We start from the raw sequence: 12754 nt of genomic DNA, 5'->3' as shown, positions 1-12754 counted from the left end.
TTAAAATTCAGCACAGCCTTCCATCCTCAGACAGATGGTCAGACGGAGCGAGTAAATCAGGTACTCGAAGATATGCTCCGGGCTTGTGCCCTAGATTTCAAGGGAAGTTGGTGCAAATATCTGAGTCTAGCAGAATTTGCATACAACAACAGTTATCAAGCCACTATCGGCATGACACCTTATGAGGCACTGTGGAGGTGCAGATCTCCAATCTGCGGTATGAGAGTGGTGAGCAGAAGGAACTAGAGCTGAGAGATCTAGTAGCAGATACCACGGCCATACAGCAGTTCGCGGAGGATAGAGACAGACCGCAGGCCGTCGGAAGAGCTATCTTGATACAGCTGAGACCCTAGAGTTTTCAGTTGGGGATACAGTTTTCCTCAGAGTAGCTCCCATGAAGGGAGTCATGCGCTTTGGGAAGAAGGGTAAGCTAGCTCCCAGATATGTGGGGTCATACCTTATCACGAAGAGAGTGGGCAACGTAGCATATGAGCTAGAGCTACCTCAGGAGATGTCAGCTGTCCACAACGTATTTCATGTCTCCATGCTGAAGAAGCATATTCCAGACGCCACCCAGGTGATTGAGCCCCAGTTGGTACAAGTCCGTGATGATCTCAGCTATGATAGTCGACCTATTCAGATAATAGACCGAGCAGTAAAGAAATTACGGAACAAGGAAGTACCATTAGTCAAAGTCAGCTGGCAAAATCACACAGCAGCAGAGGCGACTTGGGAGATAGAGGCCAGCATGAGACAGAAGTACCCAAAATTGTTTTAAGTTCGAGGACGACCTTTTTATAAGGTATGGGGGATTATAAAGCCCGAAAAATTCCCGAATTTATTTTAGAAATATCCTACGATTTCTCTAGATTTTTAGGATATTTTTACATAATTTTTGGAGTACCGAAAGTAGCAAAAACAAATAAGTCGCAAAATAGCTTACGCGGGAATCGAACCCGAGACCTATGGTGTAAGGGATAATGCTAGTAACCAGTTGAACCCAGCAGGGCCGTGCTGAAAGAAGAGGAAATACATTATATTTATAATTGATTTTTGGATGAATTAATTAGTAAATATAAATAAGGATTTAAGTGAGAAGTTTTAGATTATTTTCTCACCGTAGCTTTTCCTCACCCGAAACCTAAAACCGCCGCACCTCTCTTCTTCTCCTCTTCCTCACGCGCGGCACACCAAGCCAAGGGGCAAGGGAACATCTTCCAGCGACGACTCCAACACGAAAAAGGTTCTTCTCCGCGAGAGGAACGCGAGGACGTAAGCGGTTCGTCGAACGGAGCAGTTTTCCGGAAAACCTAGCAGATAGAATCGTAAGAAAACCTTGCGATTGAGGTAAGAAACCCCTCACCTGCAGTATAATTGCTCTCTCTTGTTAGTTTTGGCGTTGGTTCAGTAGTTCTACAGTTTTAAGTTTTAGGGTGTGCTTTTAGTGCACACCAAGCATTCGATAGAATGCCCAGTTCAGAAGGATGCACCAGTAGACATCCTAACAGCATGTAAAATGTATTAGAAACATTTTATTTAGCTTATTATCAGTTATTATAGCTATATGGATCAGATATCCATTGGGCGGGCTCCCACAGTAGCCTCTAGGTTCAGATAACCTAGCTCTAGGTTCAGATAACCTAGAACAGCAAAGTAAAATAAAATAGTATTCAGTATTTTACTTTTATTCAGTTGGCACTGTACTTGGATCAGATATCCATGGGCTGAACTCCCACAGTCGTCCCTAGGTTCAGATAACCTAGTAACCCTGCTGGATTCGGAACTTGCAATCCCGGGTCTCGTAGGGATGCGCGCACAGTAGGTACAGTTGCCAGGGCCTCAGCAGCATGTTTAGTATTTTCATCTATTATATGTATAGTTTTCAAATTTGAAACCAGTGATGAGAACACTAATTTAGCTCTCAGTTCAGTTCAGGTTCAGTTTACATGATTTGAGTTCATGTACAGATTTAGATATATGCATGACTAGTTCAGTTTCATGCTCAGCTTATAAGTATGCCATGTTCAGTTTAAAGCATGTTCAATCTATATGCTATGCCATGTTTCAGTTCCAGTTTATGCTTTTGTATGCCATGCCATGTTGCCATGCTCAGTTCAGTTTTCAAATAGCAAGTTTTAAAAGTCATGAAATGCATCATTACATGTTTTTGTGAGGTAGATGGTTTCTTACTAAGCTTAAAGCTTACAGATACTATTTTCCTTATACTGCAGATACAGGAAAAAGGAAAATGGATTAGCAGTGGAGGCTGGAGGTCAATGCAGATGAGGATGTGTGTGGAAGGAACTAGAATAAAAGACCCTCTGGGGATTTAGCATTTACCTTAGCACTTTTCAGTTATTTGGTTTAGTTTTATGTTTTAAGCAATTAGAACTTTTAGAAATTCATACCTTCATGCACTTTAAGTTGTTAAAATGTCGTGAACCAGTAAACCTTGCTTTAGCTTAAGTTTAGAATTGTTACTACATGTTGCTAGAATGTTTATTATGCATTAGAAAGTGGTAGTGTGAGGTTTTGGCACGAATCAGTGCTGGAAATCAGGGATTCTGATTTCGTTTAAGATTATCAGAACCTGGATCGGTCAGCAGACCGATCCAGTGCCATTCCTTCTCCTGGATCGGTCAGCCGACCGATCCAGATGGATACAGTAGCCTACTGTATCTCCGCCGACCGACCCAGCATCGAACAGAAGGCAACCCAGCGTTTCCAGGTGCCTGGGTCGGTCTGCAGACCGATCCAGACACACCTGGATCGGTCTTCCGACCGATCCAGCCTCTGCTGGATCGATCCGCAGACCGATCCAGCGGGGTACAGAATCGCGGTAAGTTTGATCGATCCGTGGATCGATCAATAGCTAGCTGGGAAGTTAGATTTGAGTTCCTAGCTCAGATGGGAGGTCAAGTATCCTCCTTAGCACATGTACACCAACCGGAAAGGGCCCTGAATCCTTCCTTATAACAGCATGGGTGTATCAGTTGTCAGATCAACAGAGTCAGTTAGTGAAATTTTTATTTTACCCAGTTTTCCGCACAGTACGACACAGTAGCTTCAGTATTTAAGGTAGCGATCCGGCTCACAGCTTAGTACCCAAGAGTCGGGTTGTTACAGTTTCGGCCACGAGAAAAAAATAAGAGAAAAAGAGGAAAAGAAACCTAGAAAGCCTAAGACACAATTCATATGTATACTCATTATGCTTGTCCTTATACATGCTATGAAACTTGTATAAATTCTCATGCTTTTAGGCTATTTGAAGCAAGTTCATATTCTGTGAGTTTCGGCCAAGTAGGGTTTAAAAGACCTAGAGGCCTTAGAAATAAAACCAAATGTGTTAAAAGTACTTATTATGAAAATAGGATAATGTGTTGATTGTTTCACATGCTTGTATAATTTTTCCATGACCTAAATGAACCCTTGAATTCTTCGGTCATGAAGGAATAGATGCCCTAGAAACCCTAGGACTTAAATTAAATATGCTCATGTCACTCTACATGAAATATGATAAGTAGAAAGCCAAGGTTCAATTGCTATATGTTGTTTTATGACCTAAAATGATGCTAGGGTATGTTTCGGCCATAACTATTGTATGATGCCTTGTATGAATTTATACATAATGTTAGTCCAAGTTCACATGCTTGTATGCTTGTTTGAAGCCCTAATGAGAATTGTTAAACTTCGGCCATGACATATGTTAAGGGCTTGAAGAACTTAGGAACTAATTCAAATGTGTCAAATGTGTTTACCTTGTTCCTTGGTAAAAATGTTATAAATATGATTTAAAGTTGTCCATGCTTTTATATCATATGGAACCTTGTTTTACACCTTAAGGTTTCGGCCATATGAAATTAGGGACTTGAGGAACTTAGAAACTAAGTTAATCATGTTTATAATGCTTCCTATGAAAATGTTATGATGATAATTTAGGTGCCACATGCTTGGATGTTGTGTTTAACCTAAATTGAGCCCTAAAGGGGTTCGGCCACAAGGGTTTAGGAAACTTAAAACCAAGATAAATATGATATCATGTTTCCTATGATAGGATAATCACAAGATACACCCTTATGCTTAATATGTATGCTTGTGATTTATGACTTATGATATGATATGCATGCTTTTATGATATGATGTGCTTTGTGCTAAAAATATGCATGCTTATGTTATGATATGTGGTTAAATTATGCATGCTTTAATGCTATGTTGAGTGCTTAAAATATGCATGCTTTTATGATAAGCTATGTGGATAAAATATGCATGCTTTTATGATAAGCTATGTGGATAAAATATGCATGCTTGATGATATGCCTTATGCTTAAGATATGCATGTTTTTATGATCTATGCCTAAGTGATGCATATTGTTATGACATGATGTATGCCTAAGTGATGCATACCTTTATGACATGATGTATGCCTAAGTGATGCATACTTTTATGACATGATGTATGCCTAAGTGATGCATACTTTTATGATGTGTGCCTAAGTGATGCATGCTTTTATGATACATGATATGTATGACATGTACTTTACTTTATGTGTGAGTGGCTTGTACCAAGGGTGGGCTCCATAAGCGCCCCGGGGACTAAGGACCTCGTTAGGGATGGGCTCCTAAGTGCCCCTAGGACTAAGGGCCTAGTATGTTTGCCTCGTAGGGTTCAAGACTTGCTACCTTGGACCTACAAGGTTGCGCGCAATATGTAAGTGGTACATAGCCGGGATCCCCCTTATGTTGAGATTATTTTCAAGTATATATGTAAAAGAAAATGATTTTAAAGATCATGAGACATACACATGTTTTTCGGATACATGTTTTCCAAAATCATATTGCATACACCTTATGATTATGCTATGTTTCATGTTATGCTCTTGATTATGATATGCCATGATAAGGTATGATTATGTTATGTTCATGCTATACCTTATAGACATGTTCGACCATGGAATTGTTGATGCTTGATATATAGATTTCGGCCATAGATATGATGATGCCTTGATGTACATGTTTCGGCCATGGAATGATGCTTTGATATACATGTTTCGGCCATGCTTTGATATACCATAATACTTGTTTGTTATGCCATGTCTAGCTATGTTTTATGCAATGCACTATGTATATGTTTCGGCCATGGTGATGCTTGATATGCTATGACTAGTTGTGATTATATTATGATGCATGATATACTTGAATAGAATGCTATGTTATGCCATGATTAGTTGAGATTATGACTTGTTGATGCATTCTTGATTATGTGCTGATTGTTGGTTTTAGTGAGTAGGAAAGGAACTTACTGAGCCATGAGTGCTCATAGCTTACTTTCCTTGTACCACAGATAAAGGAAAAAGCTGGATGAGTTAGAGGAGCAGCAGGAGGGGCAATGAAGATGTGTGTGGCAGTGGCTAGGCAACCAAATAAATAAGAACCTGCTTAAAGTTTCTTTAAAGAACTATGCATTGGTATTTTATGACTTGTGATACCTAAACATGTGTGGCTTGACATTATGATTCTACTAGATTTGATGTTATGATTTTGATGTCATGTGATAGTATAGTTCAAAAGAAATTTAAAAGAAAAGTTTTATTAAAACTATGAAAATTATTTTAAGTCTTCCGCTGTTTTAAAAAGAAAAATTTATACGTAGAGTATCGTAGCCCCGTCCCTTAGGGTAGCAGGGAGGGCGGGCGTTACAGTTTATTCGTTAATTGTCTCTTTTCTTGGATTCCTTCCCCAGGAAGGCGGAGGTGACCACACAGGAAGCTGCGATCGTTTGTTTAGTTGACTTTTAATTTTTCGGTTTTTGTTGTCTGGTTTTTTCGTCGGGGGGGAGGGAGGGGTTTGACGGCGGAGGGTCGATTCGCGCGAGGGTCGTTGGCGGTTTAAATAGGGAGAGTGTAGTAGAAAGGACGGGTGCGATAACACCAGCACTAATGCACCGGATCCCATCAGAACTCCGAAGTTAAGCTTGCTTGGGCGAGGGCAGTACTAGGATGGGGAACCCCTGGGAAGTCCTCGTGTTGCAGCTATTTTTGTTATTATAATATTATTAATGTTATTGTTATTTTTAATAAAAACATGGTATTAGTGTGTCTTTTTTCCGTGGGTTGTTTTTTCGTTAATTGTCTATTTTTTTTTTGGTTCCCTTCCCCCGGATGGCGGTGGTGACCGCACGGGAAGCTGCGGTGGTTTGTTTAGTTGACTTTTAATTTTTCGATTTTTGTTGTCTGGTTGTTACGTCGGGGGGAGGGAGGGGTTTGACGGCGGAGGGTGGATTCCCGCGAGGGCCGTTGGTGGTTTAAATAGGGAGAGTGTGGTAGAAAGGACGGGTGCGATCATACCAGTACTAATGCACCGGGTCCCATCATAATTCCGAAGTTAAGCTTGCTTGGGTGAGGGCAATACTAGGATGGGTGACCCCCTGGGAAGTCCTCGTGTTGCACCTATTTTTGTTATTTTGTTATTATTATTGTTATAGTTGGTTTTAATAAAAATGTGGTACTAGTGTGTCTATTTTCTGTGGGTTGTTAATTCGATAGTTATCTCTTTTTTTTGGTTCCCTTCCCCCTGAAGGCGGTGGTGACCGCACGAGAAGCAGCGGTGGTTTGTTTAGTTGACTTTTAATTTTTTGATTTTTGTAGTCTGGTTGATTCTTAGGGGTGAGGGAGCGGTTTGACGGCAGAGGGTCGATTCGCGCGAGGGCTGTTGGCGGTTTAAATAGGGAGAGTGTGGTATATAGGCCGGGTGCGATCGTACCAACACTAATGCACCAGATCCCATCAGAACTCCGAAGTTATGCGTGCATGGCGAGAGTAGTACTAGGATTGGTGACCCCCTGGGAAGTCCTCGTGTTGCACCTATTTTTGTTATTTTAGTATTATTATTGTTATTGTTGTTTTTAATAAAACTGTGGTATTAGTTTGTCTATTTTCCGTGGGTTGTTTATTCGTTAATTGTCTCTTGTTTTGGGTTCCCTTCCCCCAAAAGGCGGTGGTGACCACACGGGAAGCAGCGGTCGTTTGTTTTGTTGACTTTTAATTTTTCGATTTTTGTTGTCTGGTTATTTCGTCAGGGGGAGGGAGGGGTTTGACGGCGGAGGTTCGATTCGGGCGAGGGAGGGTCATTGGTGATTTAAATTGGGAGTGTGTGGTAGAAAAGAAGGGTGTGATCATACCAGCACTAATGCACCGGATCCTATCAGAACTCCGAATTTAAGCTTGCTTGGGCGAGGGCAGTACTAGGATGGGTGACCCCCTGGGATGTCCTCGTGTTGCACCTATTTTTGTTATTTTAGTATTATTATTGTTATTGTTGTTTTTAATAAAAACGTGGTATCAGTGTGTCTATTTTCCGTTGGTTGTTTATTCGTTAATTATCTCTTTTTTTGGGTTCCCTTCTCCTGGAAGGCAGTGGTGACCGCACGGAAAGCTGCTGTGGTTTGTTTAGTTGACTTTTAATTTTTTGATTTATGTTGTCTGGTTGTTTCGTCGGGGGGTGGGAGGTGTTTCTCAGCGGAGGGCCGATTCGCGCGAGAGGCGTTGGCGGTTTAAATAGAGAGAGTGTGGTAGAAAGGACGGGCGCGATCATACCAGCACTAACGCACTGGATCCCATCAGAACTCTGAAGTTAAACTTGCTTGGGCTAGGGCGGTACTAGGATGGGTGCCCCTTGGAAAGTCCTCGTGTTGCACCTATTTTTGTTATTTTAGTATTATTATTGTTATTGTTGTTTTTAATAAAAACGTGGTATCATTGTGTCTATTTTCCGTGGGTTATTTATTCGTTAATTGTCTCTTTTTTGGGTTCCCTTCTCCCGGAAGGCGGTGGTGACCGCACGGGAAGCTACGGTGGTTTGTTTAGTTGCATTTTAATTTTTCAATTTTTGTTGTCTGGTTGTTTCGTCGGGGGGAGGGAGGGGTTTGACGGCGGAGGGTCGATTCGCACGAGGGTCGTTGGCGGTTTAAATAGGGAGAGCGTGGTAGAAAGGACGGGTGCGATCATACCAGGACTAATGCACCGGATCCCATCAGAACTCCGAAGTTAATCTTGCTTGTGCCTGGGCTGTACTAGGATGGGTGTCCTCTTGGGAAGTCCTCGCGTTGCACCTATTTTTGTTATTTTAGTATTATTATTGTTATAGTTTTTTTTAATAAAAAACATGGTATTAGTGTGTCTATTTTTCGTGGGTTGTTTATTCGTTAATTGTCTCATTTTTTTAGTTCCTTCCCACGGAAGGTGGTCGTAACTGCACAGGAAGCTGTGGTTGTTTGTTTAGTTGACTTATAATTTTTCGATTTTTGTTGTATGGTTGTTTCATCGAGGGGAGGAAGGGGTTTGACGGCGGAGGGGTGATTCTCTCGCGGGCCATTGACTGTTTAAATAGGGAGAGTGTGGTAGAAAGGACGGGTGCGATTTTACCAGGACTAATGCTCCGGATCCTACCAGAACTCCGAAGTTAAGCTTGCTTGGGCGAGGGCTGTAATAGGATGGGTGACCCCCTGGGAAGTCCTCGTGTTGCACCTATTTTTGTTATTTTAGTATTACTATTGTTATTGTTGTTTCTAATAAAAACGTGGTATCAGTGTGACTATTTTCCGTGGGTTGTTTATTCGTTAATTGTCTCTTTTTTTGGGTTCCCTTCCCTAGGAAGGTGGTGGTGACCGCACGGGAAGCTGTGGTCGTTTGTTTAGTTGACTTTTAATTTTTCGATTTTTGTTGTCAGGTTGTTTCGTCGGGGGGAGGGAGGGGTTTGATGGCGGAGGGTCGATTCGCACGAGGGTCGTTGACGGTTTAAATAGGGAGAGTGTAGTAGAAAGGGCGGGTGCGATAACACCAGCACTAATGCACCGGATCCCATCAGAACTCCGATGTTAAGCATGCTTGGGCGAGGGCAGTACTAGGATGGGTAACCCCTAGGGAAGTCCTCGTGTTGCAGCTATTTTTCTTATTTTAATATTATTATTATTATTATTGTTATTTTTAATAAAAACATGGTATCAGTGTGTCTTTTTTTCCGTGGGTTGTTTTTTCGTTAATTTTTTTTTTTTTTTGGTTCCCTTCCCTCGGAAGGCGGTGGTGACCGCACGGGAAGCTGCAGTGGTTTGTTTAGTTAACTTTTATTTTTTCGATTTTTGTTGTCTGGTTGTTACGTCGGGGGGAGGGAGGGGTTTGACAGCGGAGGGTCGATTCACGCGAGGGCCGTTGGAGGTTTAAATATGGAGAGTGTGGTAGAAAGGACGGGTGCGATCATACCAGTACTAATGCACCAGATACCATCATAACTCCGAAGTTAAGATTGCTTGGGTGAGGGCAATACTAATATGGGTGACCCCCTGGGAAGTCCTCGTGTTGCACCTATTTTTGTTATTTTTGTATTATTATTGTTATAGTTGTTTTAATAAAAATGTGATATCAGTGTGTCTATTTTCTGAGGGTTGTTTATTCGTTAATTTTCTCTTTTTTTAGCTTCCCTTCCCCCTGAGGGCGGTGGTGACCGCACGGGAAGCAGCGGTGGTTTGTTTACTTGACTTTTAATTTTTCAATTTTTGTTATCTGGTTGTTTCGTAGGGGTGAGGGAGGGGTTTGACGACGGAGGGTTGATTCGCGGTTGGGCCGTTAGCGGTTTAATTAGGGAGAGTGTAGTATAAAGGCCGGGTGCGATCGTACCAACACTAATGCACCAGATCCCATCAAAACTCCGAAGTTAAGCGTGCATTGCGAGAGCAGTACTAGGATAGGTGACCCCCTGGGAAGTCCTCGTGTTGCACCTATTTTTGTTATTTTAATTTTATTATTGTTATTGTTGTTTTTAATAAAAATGTGGTATCGGTTTGTCTATTTTCCGTGGGTTGTTTATTCATTAATTGCCTCTTTTTTTGGGTTCCCTTCCCCTGAAAGGCGGTGGTGACCGCACGGGAACCTTCGGTGGTTTGTTTAGTTGACTTTTAATTTTTTGATTTTTGTTGTCTGGTTAATTCGTCGGGGGGAGGGAGGGGTTTGACGGCGGAGGGTCGATTCGGGTGAGGGTCATTGGCAGTTTAAATAAGGAGTGTGTGGTAGAAAAGAAGGGTGTGATCATACCAGCACTAATGCACCGGATCCCATCAGAACTCCGAAGTTAAGCTTGCTTGGGCGAGGGCGGTACTAGGATGGGTGACCCCCTAGGAAGTCCTCGTGTTGCACCTATTTTTGTTATTTTAGTATTATTATTATTATTGATGTTTTTAATAAAAACGTGGTATCAATGTGTCTATTTTCCGTGGGTTGTTTATTCGGTAATTATCTCTTTTTTTTGGTTCCCTTCTCCCGGATGGCAGGCGTGACCGCACGGGAGGCTGCGGTGGTTTGTTTAGTTGAATTTTAATTTTTCGATTTTTGTTGCCTGGTTAGTTCGTTCGTTGGGGGAGGGAGGGGTTTGACGGCGGAGGGTCGATTCGTGCGAGGGTCGTTGGCGGTTTAAATAGGGAGAGTGTAGTAGAAAGGACGGGTGCGATAATACCAGCACTAATGCACCGGATCCCATCAGAACTCCGAACTTAAGCTTGCTTGGGCGAGGGCGGTACTAGGATGGGTGACCTCCTAGGAAGTCCTCGTGTTGCACCTATTTTTGTTATTTTAGTATTATTATTGTTATTGTTGTTTTTAATAAAAACGTGGTATCAGTGTGTCTATTTTTCATGGGTTGTTTATTCGTTAATTGTCTCTTTTTTTGGGTTCCCTTCTCCCGGAAGGCAATGGTGACCGCACGGAAAGCTGCGGTGGTTTGTTTAGTTGACTTTTAATTTTTTGATTTTTGTTGTCTGGTTGTTTCGTCGGGGGGAGGGAGGGGTTTGACGGCGGAGGGTCGATTCGCGCGAGGGTCGTTGGCGGTTTAAATAGGCCAGGAGGGTGTTGTAGAAAGGACGGGTGCGATAATACCAGCACTAATGCACCGGATCCCATCAGAACTCCGAACTTAAGCTTGCTTGGGCGAGGGCGGTACTAGGATGGGTGACCCCTTGGAAAGTCCTCGTGTTGCACCTATTTTGTTATTTTAGTATTATTATTGTTATTGTTGTTTTAAATAAAAACGTGGTATCATTGTGTCTATTTTCCGTGGGTTGTTTATTCGTTAATTGTCTCTTTTTTTGGGTTCCCTTCCCCCGGAAGGTGGTGGTGACCGCACGGGAAGCTGTAGTGGTTTGTTTAGTTGACTTTAAATTTTTCGATTTTTGTTGTCTGGTTGTATTGTCGGGGGGAGGGAGGGGTTTGACGGCGGAGGGTCGATTCGCTCGTTGGTCGTTGGCGGTTTAAATAGGGTGAGTGTGGTAGAAAGGACAAGTGCGATCATACCAGCATTAATGCATCGGATCCCATCAGAACTCCGAAATTATTCTTGCTTGTGCGAGAGAAGTACTAGGATGGGTGACCCCTTGGGAAGTCCTCGTGTTGCACCCATTTTTGTTAATTTAGTTTTATTATTGTTATTGTTGTTTTTATAAAAAGCATGGTATCAGTGTGTCTATTTTCCGTGGGTTGTTTATTCGTTAATTGTCTATTTTTTGGGGTTTCCTTCTTCCCGAAGGCGGTGGTGACCGCACGGGAAGTTGCGGTGGTTTGTTTAGTTGACTTTTAATTTTTCGATTTTTGTTGTCTGGTTGTTTAGTCGGGGGGAGGGAGGTGTTTGTCGGCGTAGGGTCGATTCGCACGAGGGTCGTTGGCGGTTTAAATAGGGAGAGTATGGTAGAAAGTACGGGTGCGATCATACCAGTACTAGTGCACCGAATCCCATCAGAACTCTGAAGTTTAGCTTGCTTGGGCATGGGCAGTACTTGGATGGGTGACCCCCTGGGAAGTCCTCGTGTTGCACCTATTATTGTTATTTTAGTATTATTATTGTTATTGTTGTTTTTTAAAAAAACATGGTATCAGTGTGTCTATTTTCCATGGGTTGTTTATTCGTTAATTGTCTCTTTTTTTTGGTTCCCTTCCCCAGAAGGCGGTGGTGACCGCACAGGAAGCTGCGGTGGTTTGTTTAGTTGAGTTTTAATTTTTCGATTTTTGTTGTCTGTTTTGTTCGTCGGGGGGTAGGGAGGGGTTTGACGGCGGAGGGTCGATTCGCGCGAGGGCCGTTGGTGGTTTAAATAAGGAGAGTGTGGTAGAAAGGACGGGTACGATCACACAAGCACTAATGCACCGGATCCCATCAGATCTCCGAAGTTAAGCTTGCTTGGGTGGGGGCATTACTAGGATGGGTGACCCCCTGGGAAGTCCTCGTGTTGCACCAATTTTTGTTATTTTAGTATTATTATTGTTATTGTTGTTTTTAATAAAAACGTGGTATCAGTGTGTCTATTTTCCGTTGGTTGTTTCTTCGTTAATTGTCTCTGTTTTTGGGTTCCCTTCCCAAGGAAGGCGGAGGTGACCGCACGGGAAGCTACGGTCGTTTGTTTAGTTGACTTTTAATTTTTTGATTTTTGTTGTCTGGTTGTTTCGTCGGGGGGAGGGAGGGGTTTGACGGCGGAGGGTCAATTCGCGTGAGGGTCATTGACGGTTTAAATAGGGAGAGTGTAGTAGAAAGGGCGGGTGCGATAACACCAGCACTAATGCATCGGATCCCATCAGAACTCCAAAGTTAAGCTTGCTTGGGCGAGGGCAGTACTAGGATGGGTGACCCCCTGGGAAGTCCTCGTGTTGCACCTATTTTTGTTATTTTAATATTATTATTGTTATTGATATTTTTAATAAAAACATTGTATCAGTGTGTCTATTTTT

At 42.4% G+C, this 12754-nt stretch overlaps 8 non-coding genes and 9 pseudogenes across 8 annotated transcripts; all 17 read left to right on the top strand.

Annotated features, from left to right (window-relative positions):
- The first annotated feature begins 5913 nt into the window (after positions 1–5913).
- Positions 5914–6031, top strand: LOC122012931. Its single transcript, XR_006120371.1, has one exon. It is a non-coding gene; the product is annotated as a 5S ribosomal RNA (ribosomal RNA).
- Positions 6032–6329: 298 nt separating this feature from the next.
- LOC122012950 lies at positions 6330–6448 on the top strand (annotated as a pseudogene).
- Positions 6449–6744: 296 nt separating this feature from the next.
- Positions 6745–6862, top strand: LOC122012970 (annotated as a pseudogene).
- A 300-nt stretch (positions 6863–7162) lies between these two features.
- On the top strand, positions 7163–7281 carry LOC122012929. Its single transcript, XR_006120369.1, has one exon. It is a non-coding gene; the product is annotated as a 5S ribosomal RNA (ribosomal RNA).
- A 296-nt stretch (positions 7282–7577) lies between these two features.
- LOC122012975 lies at positions 7578–7695 on the top strand (annotated as a pseudogene).
- Positions 7696–7990: 295 nt separating this feature from the next.
- LOC122012961 lies at positions 7991–8109 on the top strand (annotated as a pseudogene).
- A 296-nt stretch (positions 8110–8405) lies between these two features.
- Positions 8406–8524, top strand: LOC122012963 (annotated as a pseudogene).
- A 296-nt stretch (positions 8525–8820) lies between these two features.
- LOC122012928 lies at positions 8821–8939 on the top strand. Its single transcript, XR_006120368.1, has one exon. It is a non-coding gene; the product is annotated as a 5S ribosomal RNA (ribosomal RNA).
- Positions 8940–9239: 300 nt separating this feature from the next.
- Positions 9240–9358, top strand: LOC122012934. Its single transcript, XR_006120374.1, has one exon. It is a non-coding gene; the product is annotated as a 5S ribosomal RNA (ribosomal RNA).
- Positions 9359–9653: 295 nt separating this feature from the next.
- LOC122012981 lies at positions 9654–9771 on the top strand (annotated as a pseudogene).
- Positions 9772–10067: 296 nt separating this feature from the next.
- LOC122013230 lies at positions 10068–10186 on the top strand. The gene has a single exon (XR_006120550.1). It is a non-coding gene; the product is annotated as a 5S ribosomal RNA (ribosomal RNA).
- A 299-nt stretch (positions 10187–10485) lies between these two features.
- Positions 10486–10604, top strand: LOC122012911. The gene has a single exon (XR_006120351.1). It is a non-coding gene; the product is annotated as a 5S ribosomal RNA (ribosomal RNA).
- Positions 10605–10904: 300 nt separating this feature from the next.
- On the top strand, positions 10905–11023 carry LOC122012925. The gene has a single exon (XR_006120365.1). It is a non-coding gene; the product is annotated as a 5S ribosomal RNA (ribosomal RNA).
- Positions 11024–11318: 295 nt separating this feature from the next.
- LOC122012962 lies at positions 11319–11437 on the top strand (annotated as a pseudogene).
- Positions 11438–11733: 296 nt separating this feature from the next.
- LOC122012942 lies at positions 11734–11852 on the top strand (annotated as a pseudogene).
- A 296-nt stretch (positions 11853–12148) lies between these two features.
- On the top strand, positions 12149–12267 carry LOC122012959 (annotated as a pseudogene).
- A 296-nt stretch (positions 12268–12563) lies between these two features.
- Positions 12564–12682, top strand: LOC122012907. The gene has a single exon (XR_006120348.1). It is a non-coding gene; the product is annotated as a 5S ribosomal RNA (ribosomal RNA).
- The last annotated feature ends 72 nt before the right edge of the window (positions 12683–12754 follow it).

The sequence above is a fragment of the Zingiber officinale genome, chromosome 8A (assembly GCF_018446385.1).
Source record: "Zingiber officinale cultivar Zhangliang chromosome 8A, Zo_v1.1, whole genome shotgun sequence".
NCBI lineage: Eukaryota > Viridiplantae > Streptophyta > Magnoliopsida > Zingiberales > Zingiberaceae > Zingiber > Zingiber officinale.
This window is presented reverse-complemented; position numbering and strand designations above follow the sequence as displayed.